The sequence below is a fragment of the Hyla sarda genome, chromosome 4, assembly GCF_029499605.1.
Source record: "Hyla sarda isolate aHylSar1 chromosome 4, aHylSar1.hap1, whole genome shotgun sequence".
Classification (NCBI taxonomy): domain Eukaryota; kingdom Metazoa; phylum Chordata; class Amphibia; order Anura; family Hylidae; genus Hyla; species Hyla sarda.
The window spans coordinates 228,909,386-228,925,352 of NC_079192.1; the positions used below are offsets into that span (position 1 = coordinate 228,909,386).

At 37.2% G+C, this 15,967-nt stretch overlaps 1 long non-coding RNA gene across 1 annotated transcript in view; it reads right to left on the reverse strand.

The window, feature by feature from the left end:
• LOC130369036 (uncharacterized) overlaps nt 1-13,981 on the reverse strand; it is a 92,545-nt gene extending 78,564 nt beyond the window's left edge. The window contains exon 1 of the long non-coding RNA XR_008892649.1: nt 13,806-13,981. This is a non-coding gene — a long non-coding RNA (uncharacterized LOC130369036). The remainder of the gene's footprint in view (nt 1-13,805) is intronic.
• Nucleotides 13,982-15,967: the final 1,986 nt, after the last annotated feature.

Sequence of the window (15,967 nt, forward strand, 5' to 3'; positions counted from 1 at the left end):
TGCTCTTAAACGTATTTAACTTATTTTCAATAGATGCGCAACATAAACATCTTGACTTGCCGCACTTATATACCCCATTTTTAGGTGGATGAGACTTGAATACACTTAGATTATCTTTCTTTTTGCTGTGTCTTTTTAATTGACTGGGGACCAAAATGTTCTTCAAAGTAGGTGCCTGTCGGAAAATAATAGAAAAACTTCCCAATATAAAATGCCCCTCCAAATTCTATCCCCTATTCAGCCAAAGTCATTTTATTAAGACTTTCCATGACCTAGTGGCAAAAGATTTGGATTCTATAAAGATAAATCCAAAAGGTGACAACAAAGAGGGACAACTCGCATACAAAAAAAAAAGAAGAGCATTAAAAACACTGAGGAATGATTCTGAATTGGTTATCCACTCTTGCTGGATATTCTTGCTGGATTACCAAGATTACAATAATGAAGCGCTCAATATTCTGGGTGAAACTAATTACTATAGGATCATTGAAGGTGACCCGTTTAAAGATTTACAGACTAAATTACAAAATCTCCTAGAAGGAGCTTTACAAAACAACATACTACCAAGAAAACAAAGACATTTCTAACCATAACCCATCCATCCACTCCATATTACTATCACCTTCCGAAACTCCATATGAACCCCATTGCACCCCCCACCCGACCCATTATTGCAGGCACAAATAGTTTACTATCCAATGTTTCACAGTATCTAGATTTGCTTCTACAAGATCACGTACAAAACTTGGAAAGTTACCTGAAAAATTAAGACAAATTAATTCTACTACTGAGACCCATCTCATGGGTACCGAATTATTCTTTAACATTTGATGTTGCAGCCTTATACACTAATATAAGGCACATAATAGGCTTATCCTGTATCAAAAACATATTGGAAAAGGACCCCAGTATTGCAAATGTAGAAAAAGAATTCCTATTTGCTTGTCTATAGAAGGGGGACTGGAGGATGGTAGGAATTATACGGCGCTGGACGTATGGAAGAAGCCGGACCACAAAGATAATGCCATATGCTGTTTATTGTCCAAAGATGCAATGCGTTTCACTGCACATGCGCAGCTTCATCAGGCATGTCAATTAGGGGGAATTTTATATAAATATAGCAGCGGTAATAGTAAGGAGGACTAAGGTGCAGGAGTGCATGTAATAGGCAAAAAATTCATGCATAAAATGACTATATATACATATAAAACCACATAGGAAGAATAATAAATTCATAACAACAAATGAGGGAGGTAAAATACGGGAATGTATTGATATACCCATAATAACAATAATAATAATAAATTAAATAAATAATAAAGTGACTAAAAAAAATGTGAAACAAAAAAGGAAAATATGAATATAAATACATATATATTGACAGTGAATGTGCTAAAAAGATGTGTATGGGAAAATGTAATTTGATATAAAAAAATAAAAAAGTGAAATGTGTAGACGTAAGTATATGGATGCATGCATTACACCTACATATATACAGAAATGCACTAAAAATGATAAAAATCTGTGATGATGCTGAGGTGTGAGGAATGTGTAAACCCAGGCAGGTGAATTAATGAGGAGTTACATGATGCTAGTAATAATGGTGTAAAATATATGAGTAAGTATGTGCAACATAATTACAGGTTGCACATACTTACTCATATATTTTACACCATTATTACTAGCATCATGTAACTCATCATTAATTCACCTGCCGGGGTTTACACATTCATCACACCTCAGCATCAACACTGATTTTTATCATTTTTAGTGCATTTCTGTATATATGTAGGTGTAATGCATGCATCCATATACTTACGTTTACACATTTCACTTTTTTATTTTTTTTATATCAAATTACATTTTCCCATACACATCTTTTTAGCACATTCACTGTCAATATATATGTATTTATATTCATATTTTCCTTTTTTGTTTCACTTTTTTTTTAGTCACTTTATTATTTATTTAATTTATTATTATTATTGTTATTATGGGTATATCAATACATTCCCGTATTTTACCTCCCTCATTTGTTGTTATGAATTTATTATTCTTCCTATGTGGTTTTATATGTATATATACTCATTTTATGCATGAATTTTTTGCCTATAACATGCACTCCTGCACCTTAGTCCTCCTTACAATTACCGCTGCTATATTTATATAAAATTTTGGGATTAATTACACTAGTTCACTTATATGGGACGCCCATATTTATGTAGCCCTTCTTCCTGTATGTACGTGGCCATTTTCCCAGGGTCTACTGTGCTTATACAGCACTTGACAAATTGCCCATGCGCGGCGGCCATATTTTTGGAGCCATCAAGTATTTTTTCCTCTAGGGTTTACAAAGCGGCCATTTTGCCGTGGCCCTTTTACCATTCCACCTAGCATACCTGGAAGTGGCGTAGTATAGCGGCGGTGGAGGACAATAATGGCACCGGAGTGCATATTGGCGTTCAGGTAACTATCTCAATCTGCGTAATTATTGTGATTGGCCGGCTGTGCATACATAAGGTACCCCACCCCAGTTGCCCACCACTCCTGGACAAAGCCCCGCTGGGTGAAACGCGTTGGAGGTCTGGTGGGTAACTGGGGAGTGGAGGGAGTTTCATTGATTCATGCCACCATTACATGTGGTCTTCATTGTGATCCGGTTTGTGTGCTTTTTAATTATATTTGTCTTATCCATCTATTTTGTACGCTTTTGGCACTTTATTCATGTGATTTGTACTGTATTTGACACGTGCACATTTATTTATTAATGAGGCAATGTTGCCCTTATATGTGCCTTATGTGTATATGATTTTTTCAATTTCACTTTGATATACTTGTCTCTTTGCACCATTGCTTAGCACACCTGGACTATTTCTTTACCCCCTTCATTGTCTCCCCCTGCTCCCTGGTTCCCACCTTTGTTTTTCCACGCTGTGTTTGTATTTTATATGTTTTTGAATTATCCTAAATAAAATTTATTTTATTTTACATATGGTCCGTTTTCAAGTGGTTTTTCCCTTTTCTTGGTTCTATTCATTTATATTAACCTAACAGAAAAAAAGCAATACCATAAAAATAAATAATTATCATTATAATGATAATGATTGGTGGTGATCAGAAGCAGAACAATAAAACCAATACAGAATAACACATAGAAGACGCAAAACCGCATGTAAACCTGCAAGTTGCAGTCTCCATGTGAACTATGACTAATAAAATCACAACATTATAACATTCGGAAAGAGTAGTCATCAGGGGTTACCATACCTAGTGATGCATTGTTACAGGTTATGGTCAGGGGTGTGTACTAAGAACTAATCTCACGTGATGTACCTCATGATGTGTCTTGGCCAATTACAGAATTATTAGATCCGTCAGACTACAGGTAAGGTAAGATACAATTACAATAATAATAAAGAAAAACATATATATATATATATATATATATATATATAAAACACATATACACAAAACAGGGATGGAATGAATATTACTACAATATCTGATGCAGAACACCTTCTAATATGTGGTATAGTGTAGCAAAACTATGCACATTATATATTAATCAGGGTGTGTTTTTGAAAAAAATTTTACCCGCATACTTTTACCTAGAATGTTTACCACGTGTTCTCTTTACATTCATTTAAAGGGGTTATCCAGGAAAAAACTTTTTTGTATATATCAACTGGCTCCATAAAGTTAAACAGATTTGTAAATTACTTCTATTAACCCCTTAACGACCAAGGACGTATATTTACGTCCTTGGCCGGCTCCCACGATATAACGCGGGGTAACGCGTCATATCGGTTTGGTCCCGGCATGTATCTGAAGCCGGGACCTGGGGCTAATATCGCGCGGTAGTGATCGCGGTGCCGTGCGCTATTAACCCTTTAGACGCGGCGTTCAAAGTTGAACGCAGCGTCCAAAACGAAAGTGAAAGCTGCCTGGCTGCTCACTGGGGCTGATCGGGACCACCGCAGTGAAAATGCAATGTCCCAATCAGCTGGGACACGAGCGGAGGTCCTCTGGCGTGTTCCTTTGGCGATTGATTGCTCCAAGCCTGAGATGCAGGCTTGAGCAATCGACCACCGATAACACTGATCACTGCAAAGCTATGGCTTTTACAGTGAACAGTGCTGGCAATCAGTGTATGCAGTATTATAGCCCCCTATGGGATCTATAACATTGCAAAAAAAAAAGTGTAAAAAAAAGTTAATAAATGTGATTTAACCCTTTCCTTATTAAAAGTTCAAATCACCCCCCTTTTCCCATAAAAAAATACCATGTAAATAAAAATAAATATAAACACATCTGGTATCGGCGCGTGTGTAAATGTCCGAACTATAAAAATATATAATTAATTAAACCACAGGGTCAATGGTGTACGCGCAAAAAAATTCCAAAGTCCAAACCACATATTTTTGGTCGCTTTTTATATCAAAAAGTCCGATCAATACAAAAAGGTACCAAAAACATCAGATCACGGCGCAAACAATGAGCCCTCATACCGCCCCATACACAGAAAAAAGTAATAGGGGTCAGAAGATGACAATTTTAAACATATAAATTTCCGTGCATGTAATTATGATTTTTTCCAGAAGTATGACAAAATCAAACCGATATAAGTAGGGTATCATTTTAATCATATGGACCTACAGAATAAAGATAAGGTGTCATTTTTACTGAAAAATGTACTGCATAGAAACGGAAGCCCACAAAAGTTACAAAATGGCGTTTTTTCTTCAATTTTGTCGCACAATTATTGTTTTTTCCATTTCAACCAGGCTTCTCTACTTATCTCCCCTAAATGTTTTTCCCATTTCCCTTTACATTTATTAATTTGAGTCTCCCCCTTACTGATAACAATCATTTTGTATATATTCCCCATTACTTTCCTTTTATTAGTGATCAGTGGGTCCATAATATAATCCATAATTAAGTGCTCCCCTACTACCCATCTATCATTGTCTTTATCCTTTTTATAAGCCTCTCTAATTTGTATATAACCACATTTTAATTTCTCTTCCAATCCAAAATCTCTTTTAATCTGTGTTCACTCCTTTAAATGACCCTTTTCAAATCGGTGATCCACCACTTTAAATAAAATAAATATAAATCTAATCAATTTATAGATGAAAATACAAGTGCATCTTCTCCTTCAGGTATACATGATAACATTATAACAGATTCAAGTACTGAAATAATTCCAGTTAGACATGAGTGTAAAACCAGTATCTTCGTTCTATCCCTTACATCTATCCCTTACATCTGTCCCTTACAACATTGAGGTGGATACTTAGAAACATTTTATACAATAGTCATGAAAGAATTGAATGAGCTGTGTGAGAAGCCTGTTGAAAATTGATAATCTTACAACATTGAAGCGAGCTGCCATCAAAACGACTCAGGTTAATACTTCTATAATTGTCCGCCCAGCAGTCAAAGAGGGGGTTTTTGCGGTTTTAAACCGCACTGCTTATAAAGAAGAAGCCCTGCGTATTTTATCAGATAATAGATTACTACTGCATATTACAAACGGATCCTTCTGCTGAATTATTTGGCTTATACTGTAAATTAATCAAGAAGGCTGCTAATCAGTCTTTGTTTGATAGAAGGAAGCACACTTTGCTTAATATTAAGAGTTATGTTTTATCAAATTTTTATTATTTACCAGAAAAAAATTTAGTTAACCCCCCAGGACGCCCTATTATTGCTGGGGTTGGTTCAGTTGCTTATGTCTTAAAATTGCCTTCTTACCTTAGAGATTCAGCACATTTAATCTATGATATTCAGCAACTTCCTTTACCACCTTCTTTTTCGTTTTTGACCCTAGACGTGTGCTCCCTCTACTCCAACATGGATACTGAGTTAGGTGTTACTGCAATTAAGTTTTTTTGAGGGGGATATATGTATGCCTAGAAATCAGGCTGATTTTCTATTAGAATCCATACGATTCATTTTAGAGCATAATGTTTTTAATTTTGATAATGTCGTTTATCGTCAGACCAAGGGCTGTGCCAGGGGGACTCGTTTCGCCCCAAGTTATGCTAAATTATTTATGGGGTGATTTGTGTCCTTTATCATGGCACAGTCCTTGTTTCTTAAGAATGTTGTTCTCTTTTTCTGTCTGTTATTGATGATTTTTTTAATGATTTGGTTGGGGTCAGAAGCAGAAGCCAAATTATTTGTACATTAATTGAATCAAAATTCTTGGGGTTTACAATTTACTATGCACTTCTCTAGAACAACAATTCAATTTCTTGATTTATAGATTTACATAACAGATATAGGTTCTGTGGCAACCAGAACTTATTTTAAAACTGTAGATGTAAACAGTTTTTTACAGTTCGACAGTGCTCATTACCCCAGCTCGCTGAGGGGTGTGCCATAGGGGCAATATCTGCATATCCGTAGAAACTGCACACCAGATACGGATTTCAGAGTGCAGGCCGACATCCCTAAAACACGTTTTGTAGATAAGGGGTACCCCAAAACTCTTTTAACAGAAGCATATAAAAAAGTACAGTATAACAAACTATCGGATTTAGTTGCTGCTACTATCGATAAACAGGTTCTCAATAGAACAGAAGTTTAGGTTCAACTTCATAGCTAATTATAACTCAGAAGCATGGCGCATAAAAAAGATCTTGCAAAAGAATTGGCCTATTATCCAAAGCGATACGGTACTGAAAGACTTAATAAACTTATATACTGCTAGTGATAATGATGTAGCATCTAGGTGTAAACCACGTGGTGTAAACCATGAAAAATCGGTGTCTGTGCTGTAATTGGATTAAAAATAAAGTGGCTACCTTTAAATCATTTCAGACTGGCAAGACTTTTTCAGTTAAAGGTAAATTAAATTGTGAGACCAAATCTGCTATATATCTCCTTTCATGTAGCTGTAATTTACATTATGTTGGTCGATCAGTACAAACAGTAAGAGCAAGGATCAATAAGCATAGACGGAATATTGCACATGGATTTATGCTTCATAGCGTGTTGAGGTATTTCAATATTTCTCATAATAAGAATGCAGATTTAATTAATTGAACTATATTAGAATATATTCCTCCTGAAGCCTCCAATAGGTATCAAAGACTAATAAACTGCAAATCATTCTGGATACATAAGTAAGCGACCCTGGCTCCTCTGGTTTTATATGAATGTGTAGAGAACACCCGGTAAAAATTCTAGGTAAAAGTATGCTGGTAAAAATAGTTAAAAAACACGCTCTGATTAATATATAATGTGTATAGTTTTGCTACATTATACCACATATTAGAAGGTTTGTGTTCTGCATCAGATATTGTAGTAATATTAATTCCATCCCTTTTTGTGTAGTTATAGATGTTTTTCTTCTAATGTTATTGTAATTGTATCTTACCTTACCTGTAGTCTGTCGGATCTAATACTGCTGTAATTGACCAAGACACATCACGAGGTACTTCATGTGAGATTAGTTCTTTTCCTGTTAGTGCAATACAGTACACACCCCTTACCGTACATGTAACAACGCATCACTAGGTATGTCTTGTGAGAGAAGTTCCCCCTGGCTGGCATTACGGAGTATAAATCTTATGGTAACCCCTGATGACTACTATTTCCATATGTTATAATGTTGTGATTTTATTAGTCATAGTTCACATGGAGACTGCGACTTGCAGATTTACATGCAGTTGTTTATCTTCTATGTGTTTTTATGTATTGGTTGTATTGCTCTGCTTCTGATCGCCACCATTGATAATTAATTTTATGGTATTGCTTTTTTCTGTTTGGTTAATATAAATGAATGTTTAACTTTGCTGAGTCCGTATGCTGGATTTATATTATCATAATACATATGGTTTATTTATAGTTGTGATATGCATATTGTATATTATATGTATGGCCTTGCACTTTATATATGCGGTCTTATATCTTAATATGGATATTGTGAATAATACTATTGCTGCATTAGTGAAGATTTCTTTATTGTTTTTTGTATGTTTGTTGTTGCAACTCAAGATTCTTCCTGTAAAGGGTTGATCTGCTTGGGTATATCACCTGAGTGATTCCCCCTAATTGACATGCCTAATGAAGCTGCACATGTGCAGTGAAACGCGTTGCATCTTTGCACAATAAACACCACTTGGTTTTATCTTCGTGGTCCGGCTTCTTTCATACATCCAGCGCTAAAGAATTCCTTTCACATTCCAGTCACCCTTCTGTGTACATTTACTTCACGAAGGCTGTGGACGTTCATATCCAAGCGCTTTCCATTGTTGTGTGTGAGCTCACACAACCTTCTCTGGTAAGCAGCTGTTGGTTCCTCTCCCCAACCCTGCCATCGCCATCCTACACACGGAACGCTTTTCTGTTTCTTCTCTTTTCAGATATTAGCTTGTCCATCATTCATCATGGAAAACAATTGCTTTTGATATAATGGGCGGACTTATCATCAAACACAAGGAACCGCAATGGGGACTTAAGTGGCCCTATCTTATGCGAATTTAGTAATGGGGGAATTTGAGGACAAATTCATCTGGTCCCAAGATCTCTTTTCCACTCATGCAAAAGTCTACAAGCTGTATATAGACAATCTCTTAATTCTATGGGATGGACCAGCATTACTGATTGAAGAATTAATCGAGAATATTAACAACAACGATTGGGGGCTATCTCTCACAGCTAATTGGTCCGAAGATCACATCAAGTTCTTGGCCCTAGAAATCACCCATGAGCAAGATGAAATCATCACGTCCACTTACTTTAAAAGTTTAGACGCAAATAGCTACCTGTCCTTTTATAGTGGCCATCTTAAAAAGTGGTGAACAAACTTGCCTTTTAGCCAATATAAGCGGGTTCGAAAAAAATTGGACCCAAGACCATATGTTTAAAGAGCAATAAAAACCTTACAAATAAGATTTATAGAAAAAGGGTACCCAGCATGTTTATTAAACAAAGTTTTTAAGAAGACCAAAGACCTCACTCATGATGACGTCTGTAACATCCACCAATCCGGAGAAAAAAGAAGTAAGGATGGAACATACATCCACTCCAAATTTCATTACCACCTATAATACAGCCCATGAAAATATAAAACAGGTTCTTAAAAAACATTGGCACATTTTGCAAGAAGATCCAATATTAAAGCCACACCTCAAAAATAACCCAGGAGTAAAATAACCCAGCACCTACTTTGAAGAACATTTTGGTCCCCAGCCATTTAAAAAGACACACCAAAAAGAAAAATAATCCAAGTGTATTCAAGTCTCATCCACCTAAAAATGGGGTATATAAGTGCGGCAAGTCCAGATGTTTATGTTGCGCATCTATTGAAAATAAGAAAATCACGTTTAAGAGCAATCAAAAGGAAGAGACCTTCACTATCATGCCTCACCTTAACTGCAATTCAAGCTTTGTTGTTAATGTTATAGAATGTTTGTGTCACAAACAATACGTGGGTCGGACCACCCAAGCACTCCATTTAAGGTTAAATCAACACAGGGCCAATATCTGAAAGGGATATCAACTACTTAGTCTCTCTAGCAGAAGTACCAAATTCCTCCATGCCTATTACGATTCATCCTATAGAACAAATCCCAAAAGAAACACTGAACCGGATTCAGACTCTAAACAACAAAGAGATGTATTGGATATGCAAGCTGTGTACTTTACAGCCGAAAGGTCTTAATGAAATGCTGGAAGTTGTCAGATAAAAAATAAAATAGAAACATAATACAATTTCCTCTGGACCAACCCCTTTCTAATAATGTTTTTATTAATATCCATGTCCATCCCCTCAATTTTATTGCTCCCATGGACCATAGGCACGCTGGTTTCCTCTGTCCAAAAAAACATATTAAACCTCACCCCAAAGGGACAGAGCCTTATCAGTGGTAGATATCACTGAATGAAACCACTAACAATACATTTTAAAATTAATCCCATTTAACTCTATAACCTCTTCTATTTCCCATGTCTGTACATCAAGAACACAAATAGCGCTCCTGATCAACAATAACATCACTAAAACTCCACCTTCCGTAACTTCTTATTCCCCTCCAACCCCCCGTTTGTTCACAATAGATAAATCCTTCAGTACAGCACCTCCTGGCGGTCATAACATAGGGACTCTAAACATACCATCTATCCCCCGAAATAAATATAACCGCAAACAATCTAAATTAGTTCAAGTTATGACTCCCCTGAGTCACTTTATTATATAATTTTTTAAATATCAATACAGGTATGTTTTTATCATCATAAAAAAAAAAAATGAATGGTCCTGGCTGGTCTTGAACTCCAAACCCCCAGACACACAATGGTCCAAAACTGAGCACCTTATCCACTGCTGCATCAGCACTGTATGCTGTCCATTTAGTGCTGGAATTTATATTTAGAGCTATTTCTCACAATGCAAAAAAGGATAAGCTGGCCAGCACATACTGTTGCACAACTATTGCATGGGCCCGGCATACAGGTGCACACTGCTAGACTAAATATACAAAAGCAGGAGAATACATCAGCACACTGCTAGCACAAAGATATAGATGAAATATGAAATGCTATATTGCTATAATGAAAAAAAGAAAAATTGAGGTGCTTTGCTTACCATTTGGCCAAATATGTAAATCTTATAATGGTTTTAAAAAATAAAAAAGCGTTTAACATCAATGTTGGGAACAACAATTGTTATAAGAATCAATTTTATTAATAATTTTATGCATAATATTATGTGTATTTTTGATTGTAATCAGATGCGCCCCCCTGTTCTTCCGATGTGTGAACAGGATGTGATGTGCAGGGTGCTGTCACGTTACCACAACCGGTATTTCCTGGGCCTTTTCAAATTCTGTCAACATATATAAAGCATCAAGATCTGCACCTTGCTATAAGACTTGACAAAGAGAGCAGATGCTCTCGAAACACATCATCTATGTAATAATAAAGCCACTTTTTTTTATTTTTATACGATGTCCGTGGTTGTTTACCTGTATCATAGTGTTGTGCGCCCATCAAAACCCATTCTTTCTCCTCTGGTGAGCCCTTCAACTGAATCAAGTCCTCCCCAGAGTACCAATTATGCCATAATGGTGGTGAGGTGGCAGTATATACAATAATCTCATAGGGCTGTAATACCATTTGAATAATATCTTTTAAAAGTCTTCCCAGTGGTTCATGCATGCAAGTATTTTTTGTGCATTTTTGGGAATTAACTCACTGTTGTGGGGAAAATGAAAATTTTACAAATGAAATTAATATGATTTATATGGGAAAAAACTGGCATTCAAAGGAGTCAAATATATAAGAAAAAACTAATTTATGCAAAAATGGTCTACTTTCAGCTTCTTTATGCCATTCTCATTAGTTTTTTAAGTTAGGTGGGGTTTAGCAGAAAGGGGAGTGGCCTTCCATCGACCAACATTAACTTTATATAACATTAGATAATATAGCTGAACTCTACCTCAGCTTATAGCTGGCATATATATCATTGAATGGTACACTGAACAATGCTCCAAAGATATTTGTAGGTTGGCGCTTCTTAATAGTGCACTTTACCTTAAGACCAGCATACAAAATTCTGGTCTTGAATACAATTTGGATTCCTATTTCGCCAGGTCCTTAAAGGGAACCTGTCACCAGTTTCATGCAGCTCAATCCACAGTTGGCCTGAAACACTGACAAGTTCCCTCTGTACAATGATGCGATTCCCACTTAATGGCTGTGCCTTTTCAGAAGAATCCTAATAATAAGGCTAGCGTGGAACAGGTCTTTGAGTCATCGAGGCAGTCCCAAGTGGTGTCTCCCTCCTTGTTCTGCTGGCCCTGATTTATCAATCTCTATGCGAGAAGCCACCCTTTCCTGGACAGCTTTATATTTATGTTTCCTTTGAAAGGACACAGCCATCCAGAGTGAATGAAATATCATTGTACAGAGAGAGCGTTTTGGTGTTTCAGTCCACCTGTCGATTGAGCTGCATGAGATTGGTAACAGGTTCCCTTTAACTTTTAGAGTTGATGTAGTTCAGTTATTATTGGTACATTCCCAGGATTTTGGATTTTGGTGCACATTTATAATATGAAATATTGCTAAATTGGATTAAAGTTTCATAAACAGTTTTGAGTGACTGCTGCTGAGGAGAAGCTATACAAGAATAAGTGATAAATTACTGATGACCCCACTACTGGGGCCTCTACATATCACTAGAACAGGGGAACCAATTCTCCCATTCCTCCTTACTGCATGACTGCAGTTAGAAGCAGTTTGAATGGAACAGCAGTCAAGCATACATGCGGTGGTTGGCCGCTTTGTTATTCATGCTATAGTACTGTATCGGACTGTATTGAGTATAAGATGTTTTATATGTTCCTCTAGTGCAGGAGTTTGCATAGACAGTTTCTAACTGGATTGGATTTGGAAAGCAAGAAAAGGGTTGTGCTTCTGATTTGTTGAAATGTTGAAGAAGAATTTAGTTATCTTGTTTTTCTATTGTTTATTACAAAAGGAGATAAGGTGTATAATGCTTCTCTAATGTATTCTATTGGATGAATGAATTGGGTTTCTAAAGCATAGTTTAATTCGAAGGGATTCTCTTTGTCTTTTTTTTAATGATATTTGGAATTCGATATGGGGAAGAAATGAGGACGGAAAGAAGGAATGCACTAATTCTTCATGTGAATTATTTCTTGGTTTAGAAGTTTATTGGATTAGACGATTTACTCTATGTTGTTTTGAATGTGATTTAGACTTAAATGTTATTGTTTTTCAATAAGTGAGGAGGTGACCTTAAACCACTATGCTGTGAAAAGCTGGGGCCATTATATTGTCACTCAGGTCTATGTTGACCTCTCTATCAGAGCCATGCAGTGTTTTTCCATTGACTGAGTAGAGTGAGTAGATTACAACACTAAGATTGGGGAATTCATATGCTTGGTGCTTTGGCTGGAAAAATTCTGATAAGCAAAATGGTGCCTTTTTTGATGGCTTTGGTCATTTTCTAGACTTAATTAAAATGACATGGTGATAAGACTTTTCAATGCTTCTCTGAGGCAAGATGGCACCAATTGTGGCTAAGAGTGCTGGAGTTCATAAAAATATGTCTTTATAATACTATGCACTTTATTGATTGGTATATAATACATTTACAGTATTCTAGTCATCTAAGTGGCACTTTGTTGGGCAGATGATGTTGTTCATTACTCTACATTGTTATTATATATCCATTTTTGATTACAGGAAATGAGCAAATACTTGGTCATATACCGTACTTGATCAATGGATACATCGAGTTGGGAATTATATAGTGGGTACCAGGAAATACTGTACAATATTGAGAATATCAAAACACTTGTATTTATCTGAGCAATAGCATTGTCAACAAAAATCGTCTGGACAAAGGCTGTGACAAACATGCATTGTGGTAATGTGTCCCAGAGCAGTAACACCTTCGCTACTTAAACTCTGTTTGGGTGGTTGGAGTCCCCCAAGGTGTCTTTCTCTATTATAGGCCTGAGTCGTAATGTGATTCTGAAATAAAAATGTATTTTATCATGTTTTTCAGTGTTATCAGCTTACTGTCATTTTAACTGCTGTGCAAGGGTTAACTGTTTTCAACAGTAAGAATAGCCACATGTTTCCTGCAACTAATCAGGGAAGTCATCCTTTTGGCTGCCCTACTCCTTTGGGATAGGGAAGTTCTCTCTGTGGGATCCCACTCCTGAGATAGTACCATAACTCAATCAGCGTTTTAAGGGTAAATAGCAAAGATGACAGGACCTTTAGCTTTTAGAAGAAGGTACGGGTTATCATAGGGGCCATACCTATCCTAATGACAGATTAGAGTCTGGGATTCCTCTGTTGGATGCTCTGCAGCTGATGGCGTCTCGACTATACCCAAGGAAAAGTAGGTGAGGTAAAAGGACTTTTCTTGTTTGGTTTGATAGAGCCAGGTCTGAAGTCTGAAGTGGCTGTGAGTTCCCTCCTCTCTGTTATGCAAGGCATACAGAGAGAAGGGACATCGGAGCATGCTGCCTGCCGTGCACCCTCCAGTATGAACTGATCATCAGTAGGTTAGTGAGTTATAGAAACACAGAGCCAATTATATTATAAAAAATAAGAAGAAAACTATGGGAGCACTTCTGGAAGTGTAAAAGTGTATGTGAGGGGTGGGAGGACACCTGGAAGGGGGGCGGTGGTTATGGCCGTGTTCACAGAGCGCACAGCGCTCGCTTCCATCTGCATGATTGACAGGCAGGGAGCAAGAAATGAGCAGAGCCACACTTCCAGAAATCAGACCAGTGCCTGTCCGGCACTGGTTCAGAGACTATGCAGCGCCTGCAGTACACCATACAAAAGAGGTTTTAAACAGGTTAAAACTGCTGGAAATATATATATATATATATATATATATATATATATATTTTTTTTTTTTTTTTTTTTTTTAAATGAAGATGTATTGCAATAAGGCTTCATTTTTATAGTTTTACTTGATGATAGGTACTCTTAAAATTGTCCAAGAAATTATCTGAAGCCTAATACAAGTCAATTCCAATCTGCTGCAAGTCAGTAAAGCTTTAAAACTGTTTAGTTTAAGTCAAAGTCTGCTTCAAGTCTAAAAGTCTAGTCAATCGTACAACAAATTCCACAATCTCCACAATCCCCAAATCCAAGTCGGCGACAGTTTTAATGTAGATGCTACCTTAAGTCTGTACTATTTACATATCTGTCTACTGTATTTTACGGATCTGCCAGCAGTTTAGTAAAGTTAAGCAGTTATCTAATGTCTTGGCATTTGAGCATTTATTTCCCAGCGCCCTGATACAGATGACTGCTTTATCGGTTATCTGTATCCAGTCCTGTTAGTGAGGGTGGGACTAACACAACTCTCTGCTTACTCCTGTCCTGTCTATCAGACTCCTAGGAGGTAATAAATCAGTCTGAAGTGATTCGATGAAGAGACACTGCACTGACCAGCAGATTCAGGGAGGAAGAGAATGCATGGTGAGTGAAGGCAATCTCACTGTTTCTCAGCGTTTAGCAGAACAGAGCTACTTGTGAGGCAAATACAGAAGCTATATGTACCATTGGGTGTGCTTATTTTAGGTCAATGCCCTATCTCATCCTACACTAACTGTCTAGTCTAGGAGGATAAGCCTGATACCTCTAAACATTGTCAGACAGTGTGTCCTTGGCAGAGAGGGGGATTAGAGTAATGCAGCTAGCTACGAAATTCAGGAGTGCTCTCAGACACAGTTACTTTTTCTGGGAGAGAAAGCGCATCACTCAGGCATTTTGACCCTTGGTATTTTGTAACAATAATCTATTTAAAGGGGAACTCCACTGGCCAGCATTTTGAACTTTTAATTCTGAACGCTGTGTGTACCTGCTGTGGGGGTCTACCATGCCCCCTTGTGACATCACAGCCGCCATGCCCCCTACCATAGACCCGCATTGAGGGGGCGTGGCTTGATGTCACAAAGGGGCTTGGCCGACCTCGCTAACTAAATGTTCCAAACGCTGGCCAGTGGAGTACCCTTTTAATTAATTTGTAGTTATCGTCTGACAGTTTTGTAGTTTCCTGTATAATTACAGTATTTGAAGGGTTAATTTGGGCCACGTTTATGGATGACAAATAGGGCATTGTAATTTTAAATGCTTTCCCATATAGGGTATCTATTTAAAGGAGTTATCCACCATAAGGTGATTTTAGTACGTACCTGGCAGACAGTAATGGACATGCTTAGGAAGGATCTGCGCTTGTCTTGGGGCTAAATGGCTATGTTGTGAGATTACCATAACACTGTGGCTAGTTGTTTGTTAACTGGTATGTCCTGTTTGACTTTTCTTTTTTTGACTACAAATCCCCCAATTCCATTTTCTTCCCTCCCACACATCAGCCACCCCACCCATTGAAGCATAAATAAGCTGCATCCATCAAAAGACCTGTGGTTTTCAATCAGGGTGCCTCCAGCTGTTGCATTAG